This window comes from Micropterus dolomieu, linkage group LG07 (genome assembly GCF_021292245.1).
Source record: "Micropterus dolomieu isolate WLL.071019.BEF.003 ecotype Adirondacks linkage group LG07, ASM2129224v1, whole genome shotgun sequence".
Lineage (NCBI taxonomy): Eukaryota > Metazoa > Chordata > Actinopteri > Centrarchiformes > Centrarchidae > Micropterus > Micropterus dolomieu.
The window spans coordinates 8,990,743-8,999,424 of record NC_060156.1 but is presented as its reverse complement, the minus strand read 5'-3'; the positions used below and the strand labels follow the sequence as shown (position 1 = coordinate 8,999,424).

General features: G+C 38.7%; 1 long non-coding RNA gene across 1 annotated transcript; it reads left to right on the top strand.

Moving 5' to 3' along the window:
- Window positions 1-1,232: 1,232 nt before the first annotated feature.
- On the top strand, window positions 1,233-5,321 carry LOC123974024. Its single transcript, XR_006825753.1, has 3 exons — window positions 1,233-1,411; window positions 3,544-3,639; window positions 3,955-5,321. It is a non-coding gene; the product is annotated as an uncharacterized LOC123974024 (long non-coding RNA).
- Window positions 5,322-8,682: the final 3,361 nt, after the last annotated feature.

Here is an 8,682-nt window from a genome sequence, read left to right as displayed (position 1 = left end):
CGGGGTTCAGAGCTATGCCTGTTTAAGTTGGCACTATTCAGTGTTTTTTATAGCCCAATAGTTTAACTTGCATGAATTTGTAAAGATCAAGTGAGTTTAACTTATTACTCCCGCTTCTCTATTTACTTCTTGATTCACTTGCTGACCATGTGAATCTTATTTTGACTGCAGCTGTGAGCCATCCAAGGTGCAAATACTGTTCAAGGACATTGGCTGATGCAAAGCATTAAGTTGGATATAGTGGACCTGCATCACCGATGGGTATGGTTGGGTGTGTTGGGTGTCAGCAGGGTCCTTTGTTGCACCTGTAACCACACCCAACAGTGATGTTGTACATCACTGCAGCAAAGTGAGAAGTGTTTTTAGAGGGTTTTCAATTACTCTTAAAAATTAGGTAATGGTCACACCCTTCTCGATTGACCACCATGTGCAAAAGATGTCCCTTCAGGAAACTTTAGAAAACAAATGAAATGGAGTCCATGTTGATTAATGTATGGTAACTAATTGCAATGAATAGTCTTACTTCTATGCACCATCATGGATACAGTGGCCTTCTGGTTGATCACTATGTCCGCTACCATGTACTCCAGTCTATATAGCAGCAATATGTAGCAAATATATGTACGTTAAAAGGTGCAATACAATGGAAAACTGTATTTCCCTTGGCATAGTTGAATAAAAAGAGATCAGTACATGTAACTGACATACTGTGAGCCTTAATGTCCATCGTTTCCTCCTTCAAATGTAAATCTACATATTATTGGTCTCCAGTACTCACTACCCTATTTGGAATCCCATGTCATACACTGAGCTCTCAAAAACAAAAAACAAAGCATAAATTGGGGGAAATGGTAAGAAGAAATATCTTGTCAGACAAAAAACAAGTATATTTTGCCTTCAATTAAGATAATTAGTCTACTAAGATTTTAGTTTTTGCAGTGTACTAGTGTTGTTTTAATATTTAGTAATTTGACCAACTTTAGTGTAACCTTAAAACACATCTTAACCTCACTAGACCTGGTACAAACAGTTTGTTCAAAAAGTTGGGCAGTGAAAATTTGTTATGTTCAATGTTCGCATCCTGTCTGAAAAACTTAAACGAGGCAGCATTATATTTATCAAAAAATGTAATTTGCTAATGCAAATCAGCTGCATATGAGCTTAATTCGTGAGAGATAAAGGCTGCAGTTTGCTCAGAGGTGCCAGCCTCTCCTTGGCTGTCCCGGTCTCACTCTTGCTGCTCTCTCCTCAGCCTCTCTCTCCTGTATGTTTGGGTGTGTTCGGGTGTTTCCGTGATTGCTACCAGTTCCCAGCAGACAAAACATGAATTTGTCATTGCGCTCACCGCTCTCGTGAAAAGTAATGGAAAGAAATGAACTGTGCCCACTCAAGGGGGTGATTGTGACAGTTGGTGAGTTGGCGGGGCGTGGGAGTGGTGGGGGGAGCGAATGTGGGTTGGGGGATGGTGGGGATGTGGTGTAATTAGCTGGAGCTGCAGTGTCGCTCACCTGGGTGTCGGCTGCTCAGATTTGGGCAGTACTGGCTCGCTAAGTAAGTATTTGCACGCAAACTGGTGTTATTCGATCCACCTCTGTGTCAAGCGTTTCCACAATTTTAAAAATTGAAGAGGAGGAGGTTCTCTCGTGGCTCTCAGCTGGCAGTTTAATTCAGATTTTATTATCCGTCCTTGGTTCTATAATAAGCAGGAACTGTCCTGTCTGATTAGGCATGCTCGACAGCGCTCTCCGTCCCCAACTTGCTCGACCCCCCAACCACCCACCCGACTCTGAGGGCGAAGCTCCCAACAACCACCAGCACCCCCCCCCCGCCACTCTCTCTCTCTGTCTGCTCAGTAGAGAGCAGGAGGGAGCATACACTTAACCCTTTAATTGCCATTGTCTCTCTCTCTCACCCCCCTAATTCTCTCTCTCTCTGTCTCTGGCCTCTGCCTGGGCCTGTCCAGTCTTTTCTTCACCTCACCATGTCATGTTATTAGGAGGGTAAGACTTATATATTGTTTTACCATATTAGCCTCTTTAATGAGTATCTTTTAATCACTGTTCATTGAAAAATCTTTTTATTACATAGAATATCTGACAGTCTGTACAACATGATATTAACCCTGTCTGATTTAAGCTGTGGATTATCACACATCTGGTGCAGTATTGCAGTAGTTAGTTAGCAGTATAATATTTAGGGTAAACTCCAAATAAACTATGGTGCCCATGTTCATCATTATGAAGGAACATGACACCAAACCGTGCGGCTCACTGAATGTGTTGTAGCCTTGTTGTTTTAGAACAACATTGGAGCTCAATGGCACAGAGGAATAAGATATATAATGGTTTGGTTACACCACCAACATTTGTTAGTAGGATATGTTCATTGTTGGTTTTGATCTTTAATTGGGATTAGAAAAATGTTGAAAAAAGACAACCTTATCCATTGAGGAACTGTTAAAATACATTAAGCTAGCTCAATATCCCATGATAGTCAAATGAAAATGGTCACAATCAAAGATGAAAAATATTGGTTAAAAGAACAGTTATTGGCCCTTTGATGCAAAAGTTATTGTTCAAAATATATCAAAAGCACACAGCCACTGATGATTGATCCTGTGCATCTGTCTGCCAGCAGACGTCATGCTAAGGTCTGGTGTTGTCCAATCATTCACGGGTTTGCAGAGCTCACCAGTAACACTGCAGCTGACAGACTGGCCATAATGATGTGTGTGTGTGTGTGTGGGTAAAACATTTTTATTTGAAACGCCAAAATAAACTGTGTGATGTCATTAAGGAAAAATGTGGCAGCTTTTCCAAAAATTGTAAGAGATTTGTTGTTTTCGGCTGAATTGCTTATGTGTTTTTGCTGTTGGCACTCACTCCTGTCTGCAAATGAGTAATTGGCTGCTGGGCTATGATCAAACCCCTGGGGACAGACTGTCTCTACACCGGCACTGTGTGTTTGTTTGTGCACTAAGAATAATGCTGTATATGTACAGCAGTGTCACCTCATGAAAGAAGATCCCTTCATACTGTGATCTCAGAGAAGTGTGATTATAAAGCTAAAACAAAGAAAACCTTTACAAAAATTCAAAGACAAACTTGTAAATGGAAAACAGGCATTCAAAATAGTCAACTTCATAGTTGACAACGCCATCTTTGAAAAATGTCAAGGGCCTGTTTCATCTAATTATATTCAAAAGCTCTCTGAAAGCTTAGTATTCGTCATTAGCTTGTGTTTGACATTAGATGATAGAGAGGCTTAAATTCATAGTTCTTATAGTTTTAATTAAAACTCTTTTACATAGACGTCCTTTTTTGCGCACAAGCCAGCAAATTTAAAGGCATTCATCATACATTTCAAATGTTCTCTTTCAATATTTATAAATCTGATTTCTACAAAGCATTATTTAATTAAAATGCTGGTGGTGTCTTTAGTTGTTGTGTTGTGTCTGTTAGTATTTGGCACTGGGAGGCTTAAGAAAATGTGTTATATATAAAGTAGCCTGTTGAAATAACATTAAGCTTCTCCCTTCTGCAGTTTGAGGCTGTAGAGCCTCAGGCAGACAGACAGACAGACATGCTACTCCTGCTGCTGATGTGGAGGATATTTACCAGGATGCATTTCTGCATATTGGTAGGTGACATACCAACTCCTGGAAAATTTCTCACAGTGCCAAACTTAATATAACGGTAGACAAAAAACGGTTTTACAAAAATGGACAACAAGAAAGAGGAAGTTACCTTCTGCAGTTTATGTAATTTTTTTCACAGCACCAGAAAATTGACCCAGGACTCATTTCCAGTAAATAGGACAAGGATTGCATATGCTGTCTGCACATTTTGTCGTTTTCTGGGAGGGTGGGTTATGCAAGCTCCCTTTCATTGCTAATTCCATCAAAGCTTTGGGAGCAGTTCTAATTGGGCGTCTCTATTTTTGGTTGTCTTCCAGCCCTGTTTTGCTGCCTTTGAGTAAAGGCAGCGCAGCGAATGTAAAGCTGTGTGATAACAGGGCCATTCGCCACAGCACTGAGTTTGACCCTGCAACCAGCCTCCATGACGGATGTGAGATGATTCCTAGCCCTCCAGCTCAGCACGACACACTCAGCACAACTCAAATACACCCTCACAACCTCTCTCTCGTTTTCCTGTCTTCCCTGTCTTATTCTCCATCTCTCTCTCTCTGTCAGTCTCTGGTACGCTACAGATTGACTCCGTGCTGTATGCTGTCTATTTAAAGCTGATGCCATAACCACCCACTGCTGCTTTAAGAAATGGTGACTCACCTAAACAGATCAGCCCAGTAGACACAGTGTGTGTGTGTGTGTGTTTGGGAATGTTATATCATCTTGGCTTTAGTTCTATTTTGCTAGGGCCTTCTCTGTTTGTTGACAAGTGCAGCTGTTTTCCAATGATAGCACTTGTCTGTGCATCAAGCTGGTATCTGCAGGATCCCCAGATTAATGCAAACGCACACACACACTCACATACACACTCAAACACAATCTGTGCACTTAGTGTTACTGAGTTATGTGCTATTCTGGGTGCATCCAGGGGACTTCCAGCTTATGGGAAAAGCAAATGAGCAAATTTGCATTTTCTCTACTTTGCTCCGTAATGGGATATATGTAAGGGACTATGTAAGTGCAAAATGAGGTGTGGATGAAGGTTGTGTGTCTGAGTAGGCTAGGAAGTAGGCTGCCAATTAGAAACAAACAGGGCAATACATATGGCATGTTCTGTAGATGTGACAAGAGCTTCCAGGCAGCCAGGCTGAGCAGCTTCCACTGCCATGGTTTTGAGTTTCCCCCTCACTTCTTTGCATTATTAAATAATCCCTGAATAATTCACTGCCTTTCGTATCAAACAAATATTTTTGCAACATGCACCTACAAATAAGTAAGGGGAGGGCTGCTGTTCCAGACTGTATTTAAGGAAGTGGACATCGTGATGAAGTGTTTATGTGTGTTTCAAATGTGTCCAGCTTCAGGTAGCAGTGTGAATGTCACTGTAAGTGAGCTGCTCTTTGCTACTGAATGAGTCATGCCCTCATACTGTAGAGAACTCCCATTCTCTTCTTAATATACACTGTAACATACAGTCTAATATCAGTGTGCCTCATCTGGTGGTATGCTATACTTGTCTAATATTGATTCCAGAGAGCTACATCAAAATACAGGGCAGCCTGTATGCACAAGTAGTAATAAAATGTTACAATGCAATGTGATATTTGTGTGTATTGATTTGATATTGCAGCATTATACGTGTTTCATCTGCTTAAAGTATTTTTATGGGTTGTTTGCATTACTTTTGTATCCTCTTTGTTTTATATATATATTTTTATGTAACACATTCTTTTTAGTTGTAAGTGACACACATAAACAGAGTTTGACTTGGGTTGACCAGCTGAAGTGATACTGCATCTTATCCCCACTAGGAATGTCTCAACAACTTAAAGTGCATTGCTACTGTATGTTACTTTGCAAACTCTGTGTGGTGAAGACTTTCAGACTCTGCCTGAGAGATGATAGGCGACATCTAAATCCCAGCGATGACGACGCAATGTCATGGCAGACCGGGACCGACTCGTGTGCTGACTTGTTAGTTACGCTTTGATGCACAATTTAAAAGGACTCCAGGAAGCCCGTTGAATGCGCATGTGCACTTCACACACACACACACACACAAACACACACACACACACATGCACACACACACACACACACACAAATAAAACCGAAAAAATATTCCCACACACACATGAAAAACACACACTTTTTGCACATTTGCAAAGAACAACACACAGCTGCTGAGTGCTTAAAAGGAAAGCATCATTTGGTAGTCTGACATGAAACCATGGTCATGTGCTTCTGTAAGGTGACTCAAAAAAATTTGCTTTTGCATTTACAGAATTTATAAACACTGTTGAATTACAACCTTAAAACATAGCACTACAGAATCAGGACAAAATTTCCCAAAAAAAATAAAATAAAAAAAAATAATAATTACAGTCTCCAAATTAAAGATAAATAGCATGTGTTTCATTCCAACATATTATAGTCACTGTTTTATTCATGACTTTGCTTTTAAAATGTGTGTCAGCTATATAACATGTTGGTTGATACAATTACTTGCTTGACCCTAAAACGGATATGGAAATTCTTCACTTCCCTTTAAATTAAAACCCATTTAAATTCCAACTTAAAACATTAGGCCTGTAGTCACCTTTGGCGAAGCTTGAACCATGACTGTGTTCCCTGTACTGGTGCTTTGTAGAGTTAGACACAAGTATGTATATATATATATATATATATTACCCACACACACAGTATATACAGTTTTTTATCATGATTCTGAACCAGAAACTTAAAGAAAATGTTTCATACCTCCCCAAACTGTACACAGTAAACTCTGAGAAGAGTAAAGAGTAAACTCTGTAAATAGTTGGGGGGAAAAATCAAAAAAATCAAAATGTTCTGTAACTGACATAAAAAAAGACATGCTGTTCATCTTCTTACGTCAGATTTAATCTAATTTACATCTCTTCTTTCCTCTGCTGTTTAAACATAACTTTTTGGTGATGTTGACATTTCTTAAAGAGAGAGAATTAAAAGTAACTTTCCAATTATTTTAATATAAAATTAATGGTAAAATAAATTACCAACAACGTCATCAGAAGAAATGGTACTTTTCATTTAGCATTAAAAATATTCTCACTTTTAAATAGAATTTAATATGAAAAAACATACATACAAAAAATACAATGAATTCATTTTTGCTAAAGTACATGAAAAATATGTACTTCATTTATTTTGTCATTGCCTGCGATATGTGGATATGCATATTTTCCTCATATTAGATTTTATTTTGCTTTTATATATATTGTAAACCATTACTTGCATATAAAATGATTTATTACTTGACTTTACAACATTCATGGTAATGTTTGACTTGTGTAAATCTTCAGTGTGATTTCAGGATGCCAGCAACACAAAGCAATACATGAGAGATCAAAACCTCTAAATCTCTAAATCTGCTTGAAGTAATTCTAAATAAATGAACATGAAGTGAAAATGCCTTTTATCATTACAGCTTTTTTTGTGCCGGCCAACCTGTACGCAACCCATTGTGGCTTAATGCCAAATATTTGGCAGCAGAGCGCTACACGGTCCATTTATTAGAAAGGTGCCGGCTCATTATTTAGCAAGACGGAGGAAAGGAACTCCAGCACACACTCAGCAGCTGCAACCACTCACTCTTCACATGCAATAAAGTTTGCTGCCTCATGTGGGGGATCTCTCCCTCTTTTTGAAGCAGACTTTTTTGGTCCATAATTTATACATTTACCTTACTTGCTTCTGCGTGCGTTGGCCTCCTGCATTTTTTAAAGGCCGGGTATTGAGGGATTTTCTGTCATGCTCTCTTGCTTTGTTCTGATCACGCAAGCTGCTGCCATCCCACATACGGGAACACTGGCAAACACAGAGGCCTAACTCATGCCACCTAGCTAGAAGAATACACGTGCACAGACACACAGGCACAGCGTCATACAGACAAATAGTCAACACACACAGTGAATGGAAGGCCCACTCTCTTTAGCTACGACTCTGGGACAAACTGTCTCGTGCCATTGTGGAAGTGTTTTTCACCCAAACACACACCTAACTGAGCCATCCATGTGTGTTTCAGCAAGTGAAGGGGTGTTGAATCTCCCTCTCACACCCATGCATGCAGAAGCAGTCTACCTCCTGTGCTCCCTGCGGAGGACAGACAAAAATAGAGGAAGAGGGAGAGCCCGAGATGAACAGATTTTTAAAAAAGCGAGACAGTAAAAAGAGAGATAGTTCCTGGATTAAGTTATACTACTGAATTGTTTTGTCACTTTCCACAAAAAAACCTCACACAAAAAATATATGGGGAATACCTAGATATTACTTGGCATAAGATTAGTTTATCATATCAATTCATTTGTCACCACACTTGAATTCAAACACTAACTCCTGCTAGTATGATTTGCTTGTGTGCTAGCTAGTATGTATGTGGGGATGATTTACTTTTTTTATGTGCCTGAATCCAGGTTTTTTTCTTTTTGAAAGCTCATTATAATTCATGGAAAGTTCTGTGGTTCAAGCCAATTTATGTTGAACTTAATAATAAAATAATGGATGGCTATATGATGATGACCCACTTGTGTGAGCACACAATTTGAAAAAACTAAATAAAAACTAAAAGTTAATCATACGCTGTTCCATTTGCAAAACAGATAAGCGTCATTCATTTGGTTGATATTCTTTCTAGTGCACAATAGAAAAAAGCATGATTCAGGAAAATAAATCAAAATGTACAGCAACTCTTCAATTTCTCATGGTATTATCTAATATTTTTAAACATCAGTGGCTATTTTGCCATTTGGATTGAGACACACAATGTGTCATTGAATTAAAATGTATAAATCTCTTCCAAATTACAATAATAATATCATGCTATATTAAAAAAAAATACGCTATATTTTTATTATTCTCCGTATTATTTGGTATCCAAAAGTGATTTAAAAATTTGTAATACTTTATAAAGCGGTCCTGATATGTTCATAAAGTAATGTAGTTGATGTACAATAACTAACTATGTAGACATAGAGATCTTCAGTATTGTGTAACGGTCATTGAACATTGTAAAAATA